The sequence below is a fragment of the Chrysemys picta genome, chromosome 2, assembly GCF_011386835.1.
Source record: "Chrysemys picta bellii isolate R12L10 chromosome 2, ASM1138683v2, whole genome shotgun sequence".
NCBI classification, from domain to species: Eukaryota; Metazoa; Chordata; order Testudines; family Emydidae; genus Chrysemys; species Chrysemys picta.
The window spans coordinates 160,839,786-160,853,554 of record NC_088792.1 but is presented as its reverse complement, the minus strand read 5'-3'; the positions used below and the strand labels follow the sequence as shown (position 1 = coordinate 160,853,554).

Sequence of the window (13,769 nt, the reverse complement as noted above, 5' to 3'; positions counted from 1 at the left end):
TTAACACCATTATATTCTTGCTTCAAAATTGGTGCAGTAAGACAATGACAACACACAGGTGAGTGTGATACAAATGCTTAGCTAGATAGATAAACATGTTTTCAATCTCTTAGACCTGTTTGAAACAACCCTGTGGCAAGGCACAGAAGACCATTGTGGTAGTTTTCTTCCATCCCAAGGAGTCATGTCAGCAAGACACCAGGACTACACCAAAAGGCAGAACAGCCAGCTGAGCTGTGTGACCCCAAACAAAACCTTGTTGTTCTGTCCTGCACCACAAGGTGGAGAGATTACCTTTTTACAGCAGCATTCAGTGTCTTCACTATTCCCATTTTAAATACGCACAATGTGTTGCTAGTTACAGTTAAACAGCTGCTACATCCCACCTCAGAAGTGGACGCATTTCAGTAATAGGTACTACAGTCACTATAAATCTATCATCTACTTTGGGGGCAGAGGAAAGCTTACAAGTGTTCTACAGGAGCATTGTCGCATCAAACATGACTTATTTTTTAAAGCAGATTTTATAAAAGCTACAAAAAATGCCTATAAAAATTTTAAAAAATATTCCAGTGGAAATAGTTTTCTTTTAAAAACCAACAAACATTGTCCCGGAAGGGTTTACAACCAAAATATTGCGGGTGCCTAAAAATCTTAATGAGAACTTCACTAGAAAATGATTATCAAACAAAATGAAATTGACTGGTCTAATTTCTTTTTCAAGCCATGAAAAAAGCAAACAAGTAAACAAAGAAAATCAAATGCTACAGCCACTAAAGTCAAGGAAAGTTTTTGCCATGGACTTCAAGGGAATCAAAATGTAGCCCAGTCTAGTGAAAAATAAGTTAGATTTATAGAAACTCTTATTTCCATTACAGCAGCCATTAGAAGCCCTAATCAGGGAGCAAGACTCCATTGTGTTAGGCACAGTAGATAGAACAAGGCACTCCATGCCCTAAAGCGCTTACAAGCAAAATCTAAAAAAAAATATTTCATTTTTATTCAACTTCTCAATTCCAAGATAGGCAAGGAAATTTTTTAAAACATATATTATTAAGAACTTCTCAGCATACTTTTATGTTTGAGAGGTGCTTAGAGATCCCCTGAAAGGTACTTTATGTGAATGAGAATTATCCTCCCTGAATAGCAAGTCAGCAGGAATAATGGTAATAAAGCCCACAGGTCTGATTCTCAGCTGCCTTATACTTGATACTGTTGTAGAAACCCGCACAAGATGGGTGTAAAATATTACTATTCAGATTCAGAGTGTGAATTGCCTTAGAAATAATGTAGGAACTGAAGACATTCACCAGCTGGAAGTGAGGGTGGCTCTAGGGTGACCAGACAGCAAATATGAAAAATCGGGACAGGGAGTGGGGGATAATAGGAGCCTATATAAGAAAAAGACCCAAAAATCAGGACTGTCCCTATAAAATCAGGACATTAAGGCCTGGTCCCCACTAACCCCCCACTTCGGACTAAGGTACGCAAATTCAGCTACGTTAATAACGTAGCTGAATTCGAAGTACCTTAGTCCGAACTTACCGCGGGTCCAGACGCGGCAGGGAGGCTCCCCCGTCGATGCCGCGTACTCCTCTCACCGAGCTGGAGTACCGGCGTCGACGGCGACGGCGAGCACTTCCGGGATCGATCTAAACCAGACGCGATAAATCGATCCCAGAACATCGATTGCCTGCCGCCGGACCCTCCGGTAAGTGTAGACGTACCCCTAGTCACCCTAGGTGGCTCAGCAAATACCACTCAATTCCAAAATGGCCACTTCAGAAGTACAGCTGCCTCTCTGCCCCAGATTTAAAGGCCCAGCCCCAGAATGACAAAATATAGGTATAAAAGCACAACACAGTATTGGTTAGTGTTAGTAGGGACCAGGCAGTCCACAATGGAGGTGCTGTTTCTGTGCACTACCAACCACCACTCCATTATACTCTATTTATGCGAACTATTTAGTGATGAAGTAGAGACCAGCAGTTGCAAGATCCTCAGTCTCTCATGCAAACACATTCTCCCATTTCCATTGCACTGAAGGGCTCTTCTGAATTCCTTATATTAGAAGAGTCACCTTATTTTTCCCCTTTATCAGTCAGATAGGTATACTTTTCTCAATGGTTTGTATTAAGTGGCTGATGCTATGGAGTATCTGTGCCTCTAAAACAAGCATAATTAGTAGGCATTTTCTTACTGTCTTATGCCATGGATAGGATTATTCATATTTTGTTATTTATTATATATGAGATGTTGCTCTAAAGTAACACAAATAGGAAATAATGGATTCTCTCCCTGGAGGAGAGAGTTGGTAATTCAATAATTAAAAGCACCTTGGGGCTGATATGACTGAACATCTTAGAACTTGTTCCTTCAGCTACTGGAGATGTGGTAGCTACTTTTCACTGACCATATTAGGCTAGCAGTCACCTGCTAGGAGGCAGTGTTGTCTAGTGGATACAGCACTGGACTGGGACTCTGGAAACTTGGGTTCTATTCTTGGTTTTACTATTAGCCTGCTAGGTGACCTTGGGCAGGTCACTTCACTTCTCTATGCCTCAGTTTTTTTGTCTGTAAAAGAGGGAGAATGATAACTGAACTCCTTCGTAAAGTGCTCTGAAATCTACTCATGAAAAATACTATACAAGCGCTAGGTATTATTATTATTATATCTCTGCTCCATAATTATTTTAATTCTTGGAAGCACCATTATTATTAATACTATTATTTATTTGTATTGCAAAAGTGCCTAGCAGCTCTAATCATGGATCAGGACTCCATTGTGCTAGGTGCTGTACAATGTTTGCAGACAGACAATCTCCACAAACAAGAGCACTAGTGTTTTTGATTTTATTGTTCTCTCTCTACTTTTGACCAATGGACAGATTTCCATCTAGCCCACCTCTCTTGAATGACTCCCCCATCCCTTTTTTTAGGCCAAAGCTCATATTCTTAGACTTAAGAAATTCTGAAAGCAATACATTTGTTGGTGTTTCCTTATTTTAATTAAAATATTTTACCAGGAAAAACTCACTGACCTACCAGTATATGTAGTTTGTTGTCAAATGTTATGTCTTGGAGACAGCTGATCGAAATATTTCCATCAAAAGCTATTTTTTACCAAAACTAATTAAAAATAATTTTTCCAACAGATATTTTAAATTGTTCTGGGTTTTTGACAAAAAAGCCACAACCACCAATTTTATTTACCAAAAACTGAATTTCTTCTTTTTAAATCAAAAACTGGTTTGAAAAACTAAACAAAGAGCATGTGTTGTTTTTACATTTCCCACAGAAAAGTGTTAGCGTGTTTTGACCAGGTCTAGACCTGAATATACAAGTATAAAAAACACACATCAGCAACATCCCCCACAACCCAAGACTTTGGGTGGCTGAAATCTCAACTTGAACTCAGATCAAATTTCAGCTCTAAACTCTGATACAATACTTTAAAACAGAGAAATAAACTTACTAGAAATGTTTCAACCTTCAACCCTTCAGCAAAGGAGAGAGAGAGAGAGAGAGAGATTCCAAAGTGTCCAGTTCTGAGAAGAACAAGGGCAGGGTTTCAGTTAATTAATGAAATATTATTGTAAATACATCTCCAAGACTTTTTTCTGTAATTAGGGAGATAAATGTGTCCAGTGCTAGAGCACAAAAATGGGAACTAGAACTTTTGGGATCTGAGTCTCCACTGCTTTACCCCTTGATTAGTCCTTTATACCTGTGCATAGACCATGTAAAAATGCTACCAACTCTGAATGTTAGGCTATGTCTATACTGGCAATTGAATGACAAAACATTTGTCTTTCAGAGGTGTTTTTTTTTTTAAACACCCCAAAAGACACCCACTTTGCAAAAGTATAAACAACTAAACAAGGGAGGAAAGCGGTGGACAATCAGTCTCCAAGAGTTCTTTATTGCCCTTTTCCACTACTGAATCTCTGAATGAGACGGATAAATCACTTTACCTTCTTGTGCCTCAATTTACTACCTGTAAAATAGGGGAAAATACCACCGTAAGGGGCTTGTTATAAGACTTGATAAAATCCTTTACAAAGATTAAATATCTTTACACCAAAAGTCCTATGCAAGTGCAAAATATCACCACAGCCTCATGAAAGTGTAGCCAATCTGTTAAAGTACTTGCTGAGATTAAATATTACTTATTTTTTAAATCAGGTCTTTCTTGGGGTTTTGTTATCGCCCCCGCCACTTTTTTTTTTATTTCATTTCTAGCACTGTGTTCCAGTGAGTAGGGTACTGATCAGGGACTCAGGAGACCTGGGTTCTAATCCCAGCTTTTCTACTAAACTGCTGAGATCTTGAAGCAAGTCACCTTTCCTCTCTGTGCCCCTGTTTCCCTGTCCACCATTTTTATGTCTTGTTTATTTAGATTGTAAACTCTTGGGGGCAGGGATTGTCTGTGCATCTAGCATAATATATAAAATAAATAAATAGTAGTAATACCTCCTCACCAGTCAACATATAATTTTTTTCAATTTTCTCCACAATAGCATATTGCAAACAAACAATAATAAACAGGCACCCTCAGCCTGTGAGTATACCCTTTGGAGTTGACACCTACATGAAAATGTCAAGTGCTGTAGCAGCCATCCTCTATTTCAAGAAAATTACATATAGGCAGAGTGTGGATGATACACTACAAGAAACGAAGGACTTCTTTATTATTGATTCTTCAATGACAACTACTTGGTGAATAGCCTCTGACATGAGAATATAGTCCTCCAAAGCTGGATCATTTTCCTAGGTAAATGTATCTTGTGTCCTATTCCACTTCAACAGAACTGACATAGTCTATATTGGATGCTGTCCACACCAAGATTTATCATTTAATTATAACTAAAAACATGGACTCAATCCCAGCTGCTTGGGGAAATTACTTAACAGAAATGCTGGATTCTCAATAAAACACTTGAAGCTTATTGCTGAGACACAAACCACAAGGTGGTTCCCTCCCAACCACCCTTCCCCCCCCCCCCCCCCCATCTTTAGCACTGACAAACCTTTCAGATTTTCCAGCAAAGACCGACACCAATTATAAGGCACATAATACTTTACAGATTAAATCAGAGCAAACATATTGGCCACACACAAAGCATATGCAAGACATCGTAATGCTTTCAGACAACTGTACAGATTACCACAGGGGCTATTATTTCCCATGGCATGCCAGGTATCAGTTCTGCATTTGCCATTTATTTATTTAAAAGAGATGGGCAAAAAATCAGCCAGTCTGAAACAGGCCCATCTGAAATACGGGCCCCAATTTGCTGAGACATTTAGGATCCAATTCACCATTACCATTCACCTTGTGCGGTTATCTATACTAGGTCAAAGAGACTGCACAGGACAGCTGGGAATAGTGGATTTTTTTTTTTTTTTTTTTGGTTTGCTGGCAATTCCAAAACATTGAAACTGAAAATTATTTTTTTGAAAATTTTCAGCAAATAGGAAAAAAAGTCAAGAAAAAAAAAACACCTTTGGGGTTGAATAAAAAAATTGTTCCCTTTTGAGTCAGACTACTGTTGTTCTAGAGCTTTTAAAAACATTTTTGAATGGTCCTTTCATACGATTGAATGAAATTCCTAAATGTCAAGTCATTTCAAACAATTTGCAAAAGAGTGTAGCTGAATCTGCATTGTTGGCTGGAAAAAAAAAAAAAGTTTTGGCCAAAAACTTTCAGAATCTTTCCTGAATTCTGATCTGGCAGCGCATTACGTTCCCTTTGCACTGCTGTAAATGACTACACTGGGTAGAGAACAATGTAAATGTTGCTAGTTAAACACCAACCACCTCCATGCCTTTTGGGAGGATAAGCGGGTGGGGGACTTACCTGTAATTTAATTGAGCCCATCTACCCTGAAAATCTCAATATTCAAAGCAGGAAGTTGTGGTTCTTCCCGCACCGAGAAGGAGTTGGTAAAAGCTCCCTTGGCAACCTCTGGACAGGAACTGTTAGCCCAGATCAGGTGCCAGCAGGTGTGTCATGCATCAGAGTAACTAAAGGGTGGATTTGAGGCATATGTGCATTTTCTCTTTGGAAAAACTGTAATTGAGAGTCTTGAGATAAGGTAGAAAAACAAATGGGTTTAGAAATAGGTGCTGAACTACACATGGTGGTGAAAAAGTGCTGAGCTTCCCCCCTAAACACCACCCTCTTCCAAGTGTCCTGGAAAATATCACATGATACACAGCCAATGAAATACCAAGTTAGAATAAAGACATTGTCAGTACAAGCTTTCATTGGCTGATCATTTAGGGCAGGACTTTTTTTTTTTTTTTTTTTTAAGCAACTTTCAGAAGCTACCTTTTCCAAATTAACCCTTTCTTGGGTACCATGCACACCACAGTCTGTAACTGCTCAGACTAAAGGGACTATATATCACTGTACATAAAAAGTGAGATTCAAAAACACGTAGCCTTTTCCTATCAAGTTTGGAAGTATAAAAGAGTTTTTTCTTTCCCCATGAATACTTTGAAAGCAGCAATTAAACACAATTACAGTCCATAATATCCCTTTCTATTGTCTAACTGTTTAGGTGTCCTATCCTGTGGGTTTGCAAACAGTATTACAGAAACGTTTTGAAAGAGCTGTAAAAACTTTAGAACATGACCTATCTCAGCACATGAGAGAGCATAATTAAGGGTATTTGTTGTTAATTTAAAGCAGGGATGCTGCCATTCAAGAGGGTTGCCAGTGATAGCAGGGGACTGGACTCTATGATCCAGGAAACTCCTTCAGTCCTATGTTCCTAATGTACTTTTGTTTATACATTGCTCTTGCTTTTCTCCTCCTCCCAGTTGCAAAATCCAAGGGCCTAATTCTGTCCCTCCACCCTCTTCCCGTCATGAAGGATACAAATTACTCACATTGACATTACTGAGAATTGTGCCCCCTTGTGCTGTTCTCCATTTTGGACTCAAGTTTTAACAGAGAAATTATCTCCTCTCTGCTCTAACCCCTTCCAGTTATTTTGTGGGGTTTTTTTATTATATATATATATATATATATATATATATATATATATATATATATATATGCTGATGCACAATAGATCCCTGATAAAAATAAGAGAATGAGATGTGACTTATCTCTAAAAATAATAGTGCACAGATACTAATGCTTCACCAATAATTAGTACATTTATAATAATCATTCTGTCAGATCCCATTGTTGTTTCAGGCTGAGTTGTGAATTAATATGTTCCAAAATACTCTCTGTAACCGATACATTTTTTAAGCCCATCCTTCCTTCAGTCTTGTTCCTTGCTGTCTCCTCTTTTGCAACAACTTACTTTGACTCCTTCTTCCACTCCCTGCTGCATGCCATTCCTTGTTGCTGCAAAACCCTCCCTGCTTTCTAAGAATAAGGCACCTCCTTTCTTCTCCTCCATATGCTATTGTTATTTGTACTCCCGAGCAAGGACTTATTGTGATAGGGACTACACCGCCACATGGTAACAAATAGTTCTGTCCTAAAAAGTGTATAGTGTAATTGGACAAGACAAAGGATGGGCGGGGAAAGAGAGGAACAGACAATGTAAACTGACTCAACCTAGGTAACACACAAGCTCAGAGCCAGCAATAGAACCCAGGTCCTCAGGCTCCCAGCACAGAGCCCTAGCCACTCTACAATTGGGATGATGGTAGAAGGAGCCATCTGCTCTCACTTCAAGGACAATCACATCCCTGATTTTTGAGGGACTGCAGGATGTGTGGAGGTGAAAGTGACCTCCAAAGTGATAGAGCCATGGCTGTGATCCTCACCTCCTGAACCACCAGCAGAGCTAGCCAGAGCTTTAGAGAGTGGGGAGCAGGTTGTATCATTCTCAAGGATGGTAGAGCTTAGGGTTTCCCCCTGCACAACAAGGATGTGGTGGAGTTATTTTTTTTACTGCTAATCCCTCCTGGAAGGTGCAGTACTACAATGACCCAGAAGGGGAGCACTGCTTACATAATACTTTACATTCCTGTTTCATTTTTGAAATCACAATTACAGGTGTGTCTCATCTTATGCGGGGGTTCCGTTCCATGGTTAGCGCGTAAAGCAAAAACTGCGTATAGCCAAAATTCCATTGAGTTCAATAGGGGCGATATCGCCCGCACTACAGGTATAGTATTAAAATTGTTATTTTCTCTTTTTTTGTTTTGTTTTTGTTTTTGCCAACTGCGTAAAGTTGAAATCGCGCATGTTAAATGCGCGTAAGATGCGACAGACCTGTACCTAGTTTTACACGTTCCTGACAGAATATCATAAAAGGCTCAAAATAGCACCTTCAAATGACCATCCTCTGCTTGGACCTCCTTCTGAAACAGCTAATACTGGCCACTATCAGAAATAGGATACTGTGAGAGAGGGACCTCTGGTCTGCTCCTGGATTGCAATTCCTATTTTCTTAATTTTTTCTCCTTCATTTCAAACCAAATGGCACCCAAACTGGATCCTTTTGTCTTGCTACCCTCCCCTCTTAGGAAACATCTGTCACTCTCAGTGCTATACCTTGAAATGCCCGACGACACTCTTTGCATGTACATTGTTTAGTTGATTAAATAGAACATGGCAGAAAAAGCAAAACACTAAACCACATAGAAGATCAATTAATCAAAGTCATTTTGTAAATGTAGTTTTGCCGGCTTAGCATTATAGCATCAACCACTGTGGAGCAGGGGAGGCCACGCGGTTTCTGCAAACTGTTGAAAATGTTTGTGGCACTTCAGTAATAAAAATCCTTTACACACCCTATAGACATCCTAATGAAAAGTAAGTCCCCTGTCCATGTGCACACGCACACACATGCCTGATTTGTAAGCTGCATGACAAATTTCCTATATAAAAAGTCCTAAAACCCACCATCCTAAGCAGTTTGTGATGTTTAAAGATCCCCCGGCTTTCTTCACACCAGAGGGGATGGTAGCACTAGTGACCTAATTACATCTCCACTAATTACATTCAGGTACTTAAGCTACCTTTACAGTTTCAACTGCATAATTTCCTACATGGGAAATATAATGACCCCTGTAGGAGATCGGACTCACCCCTGCGGTGCCTCCTGCTGGTTGTCCAGGGAATTAGCTCACCAGCCTCTGGAGCGCCCTCTGCAGGCCAGTGATCCGCCTTCGTCTGCACTGGCCTCCATGTCCCTCCCAGGACCCCGGTGCCCCTTGCTCTGGGTGCTGCCCCCTGGCAATACCCACACACGCTGGGTCTCCCCTCCCAGGGGAACCCCCACCCACTAACCCCACCTCACCTCAGGATAAGGCCACTGCCAGTCACCAACTAGCCCCCACTCTCTGGGGCAGACTGCAGTATAGGCCACTCATCATTGGCAAGGTTGGGTTTGGACCTGCTGCCTTAGCCTAGCCCTGGGCTGCCCTCTGCAACCCCCAGTAGCCCTTAGCCTTCTCCTAGGCCACAGCCTGGGGCTTTCCAGGCTGGAGCTACCCAGCCTTTCCCCAGCCCTGCTCCACCCAGGTACTCTGTGTCTAGCTTAGGGTTACCATATGTAACAAATAAAAAAAGAGGACCCTCCACGGGACCCTGGCCCCGCCCATTTCCCCACCCCCAGCCCTGCCCCAACTCCGCCCCTTCCCCACTCCAACCCCGCCCTAACTCCGCCCCCTCCTCCCTCCCACTCCCAGCCACACGAAAAGGGCTGCCCGAGCGCTACCGGCTTCACGGTTTGCAGGGCAGCCCCCAGACCCTGCGCCCCCGGCCGGTGCTTCCCCAGCACAGCTGAAGCCCAGGAGGGGAAGCGCCCAGCCGGGAGCGCAGGGTCTCGAGGCTGCCCGGCAAACCGTGAAGCCGGTAGCACTTGGGCTTCGGGCAGCCCCCATGCCTCTGGACCCTGCACCCCCGGCCGGGCACTTCCCCTCCCGGGCTCCGGCGGCGCAGGGTCCGGAGGCATGGGGGCTGCCCGAAGCCCGTAGCGCTGGGCTCTTAAACAGAGCCGAAGAGTCAGGGGAGGAGCAGAGCCGCCGCGGCCGGAGGCTCTGCTCCTCCCCTGACTCTTCGGCTCTGTTTAAGAGCCGAGCTGCCTGAGCGCTACCGGCTTCGGGCAGCCCCCTTGCCTCCGGACCCCAGCCGCCGGCCGGGCACTTCTCCTCCCCGGCTCCAACTGCCTCTGTTCCTCCCCTCTCAGACTTCGGCTCTGTTTAAGAGAACAAGCTGCCCGAGCCAGCGCTACCGGCTTCGGGCAGCCCCCCTTGCCTCCGGACCCCAGCCGCCGGAGCAGAGCAGCTGGAGCCATGGAGGAGAAGTGCCCGGCTGGCGCCTGGGGTCCAGAGGCAAGGGGGGCTGCCCGCAGCTGGTAGCGCTGGCTCGGGCAGCTTGGCTCTTAAACAGAGCCAAAGTCTGAGAGGGGAGGACTCGCAGAGCAGCCACGGGAGGGAAAGTGCCCGGACAGTATTTTTCCCGGACATGTTCGGCTTTTTGGCAATTCCCCCCGGACAGGGGTTTGATTGCCGAAAAGCCGGACATGTCCGGGAAAAACCGGACGTATGGTAACCCTAGTCTAGCTCCCTGCAGCCAAGCCCTTCTCTCTCTGAAGGTAGAGAGAGACTCTTGAGCTCCTGGCTCCCAGCCTCTTATATAGAGCCAGCTGAGGCCTGACTGGGGCGTGGCCCAGCTGCAGCTGCTTCCCCAATCAGCCCAGCTTAGCAGCTCCCACCCACCAGCCTTCTCCCAGGGCTGTTTCAGGCCCTTTCAGGCAGGAGCCGGTCTCCACCCCACTACAACCCCTAATACATAGAGGGCCAAATTCCTCTCTGATGACTATGGATTTACACCAGGATGAACTTATAAAATTCTTTGCAACCCTTTGGGTGAAGTTGGCCCTGGTATTGAGGGGAACCCAGGCTGATGAAAGATTTATAGTTTCAGGTGGTAACCATGTGAAAAAAAAAAAAGTGATTCTGAATGACTATTGACCAGCTCAAACTGGGCAAGACACAGTAGACTGGGCTGAGTTTCACTTCAAAATTCGTCTTTTTCAGACTCTAAATTCAAAATAAGGCTGTTGATTAATCACAGTTAACTCACACACTTAACTCAAATTAATCACAATTTAAAAAAATAATCGTGATTAAGTGCACTGTTAAACAATAGAATACCAATTGAAATTTATTAAATATTTTTGGATGTTCTTCTACATTCAAATATATTGAATCAGTTACAACACAATACAAAGTGTACAGTGCTCGCTTTATATTTTTTTATTTCAAATATTTGCACCCGTAAAAGTTATAAACAAAAGAAATAGTATTTTTCATTTCACCTCATACAAGAACTGGAGTACAGTCTCTTTATCATGAAAGCGTAACTTACTAATGTAGATTTTGTTTCATAACTGCATTAAAAAACAAAACAATTTAAAACTTTAGAGCCTACAAGTCCACTCAGTCCTACTTTAGCCAAGTGCTCAAACAAGTTTGGTTACAATTTGCAGGAGATAATGGTGCCTGCTCCTTGTTTACAATGTCACCTGAAAGTGAGAACAGGCATTCACATGGCACTGTTATAGCCTGTGTGCAAGACATTTACATGCCAGATGCACTAAAGATTCACATGTCCCTTTATACTTCAACCACCATTCCAGAGGACATGCATCCATGCTGATGATGGGTTCTGCGCGATAATGATCCAAAGCAGAGTGCATGTTCGTTTTCATCATCTGAGTCAGATGCCACCAGCAGAAGGGTTTTTTTTTTTTTTTTTTGGTGGTGGTGGTTTAGGTTCTATAGTTTCCGCATCTGAGTGTTGCGCTTTTAAGACTTCTGAAAGCATACTCCACACCTCGTCCCTCTCAGATTTTGGACGGCACTTCAGATTCTTAAACCTTGGGTCGAGTGCTATAGCTATTTTTAGAAATCTCACATCGGTACTTTCTTTCGCATTTTGTGAAATCTGCTATGAAAGTGTTCTTAAAACGAACATGTGTTGGGTCATCATCTGAGACGGCTATAACATAAAATATATGGCAGAGTGTGGGTAAAACAGAACAGGAGCCATACAATTCTCCCCCAAGGAGTTCAGTCACGATTTAATTGACGTTTTTTTAACGAGCGTCATCAGCATGGAAGCATGTCCTATGGAATGGTGGCCGAAGCATGAAGGGGCATACAAATGTTTAGCATATCTGGCATGTAAATACCTTGCAATGCCATCTACAAAAGTGTCATGCAAACACCTGTTCTCACTTTCAGGTGATATTGTAAATAAGCAGGTAGCAGTATCTCCCGTAAATGTAAACAAACTTGTTTGTCTTAGCAATTGGCTGAACAAGAAGTAGGACTGAGTGGACTTGTAGGTTCTAAAGCAGGGGTCGGCAACCTTTCAGAAGTGGTGTGCCGAGTCTTCATTTATTCACTCTAATTTAAGGTTTCGCATGCCGGTAATACATTTTAATGTTTTTAGAAGGTCTCTCTCTATAAGTCTATAAACTATTGTTGTATGTAAAGTAAACAAGTTTTCTAAAATGTTTAAGAAGCTTCATTTAAAATTAAATTAAAATGCAGATCTTATCAGTTTAGTGCAGTGGTTCTTAACCTGGGATGCACACACCCCCTGGGGCAGGGCTGGTGCAAGGATATTTTGCACCGTAGGCGAATCTTCCACCGTGCGCGCCCCTCCCCCTGCACATTGGTTCATTGAGGGGTAAATCCCAACGAGCCTTTATAGACCCCAGGGGCCAGCCTACCCAGGGGCCAGCCGTGCCCAGGGGCTGCTCTCCAGACCATGTTCCCCCCCTCCCCACCTCCTGAACTCCCCTGGAGGGTGCACAGCCCCCCTGCGAGCCCTCCCCTCCCCACCCTGGTGGCCCCTGCCTTGAGTCCACTCACTGGCTTTGCCAGGCTTGGGCCGCTGCAGCAGCTCGGCAGGGAGGAGCTGCCTTCCGGAGGCACTGGAGAGCCAGAGTCCCACTTGTGGCAGCAGCAAGCCCCAGCCATGGCGGAGCCGGCGCGGTGCAGAGGGGGGCAGCAGCCCTGCAAAGGCATGCCCCCCCTCCTGCCCAGGCTGCGGCCCGGTGCCCCCCCAGGGGCTCCTGCAGCCTGCAGTGGATGTATGCGGGCACCAGTCCCCATGTGCCCCTCGGCTCCCCCCTCGCCTAGGGTTACCATATTTCAACAATCAAAAAAGAGGGGAGAGCCCTACCCTAGCCCCGCCCCCATCCACTCCTTCCCACTTCCCACCCCGACTGCCCCAGTCAGAACCCCCAACCCCACCTGCTCCTTGTCCCCTGACTGCCCCCTCTTGGGACCCTGCCCCTAACTGCCCCCCAGAACTCCACCCTCTACCTAAGCCTCCCTGCTCCTTGTCCCCCGACTGCCCCTGCCTGAGACCCCCCCCAAAACTGCCCCCCTAGGACCTGACCCCCTACCTGTCCCCTGACTGCCCCAACCCTTATCCACACCCCCAGACAGACCCCCAGGACTCCCAGGCCCCATCCAACCACTCCCTGCCACTGACAGGACCCTCAGAACTCCCGATCCATCTAACCCTCCCCCCTGACTGCCCCCCAGGACTCCTCTTACCATGCCCATGCCGGTCAGATGCTGGCTCCACATGGAGGCAAAACACGCTGCCGGGCGCACAGCCCCTCCCCTACAGAGTGCTGAGGCAGCGGGAAGGGCGGAGTTCCTGGAGGGGCAGCAGCAGCTCACACTTCCGGGAGCCACAGAACCTGAGCGCGGTGAGGGGGGAGCCGGGGAGCGCGCCTGCCCAGGCTGCAGCGCGGTGCCCCCCC

At 44.7% G+C, this 13,769-nt stretch overlaps 1 protein-coding gene across 1 annotated transcript in view; it reads right to left on the bottom strand.

Annotated features, from left to right (window-relative positions):
- The window catches only part of UNC5D (unc-5 netrin receptor D), a 374,043-nt gene extending 360,414 nt beyond the window's left edge, over window positions 1-13,629 (bottom strand). Inside the window, exon 1 of the mRNA XM_065584627.1 lies at window positions 13,558-13,629. The gene's annotated coding sequence lies outside the window, so the exon portion shown is untranslated. The remainder of the gene's footprint in view (window positions 1-13,557) is intronic.
- Window positions 13,630-13,769: the final 140 nt, after the last annotated feature.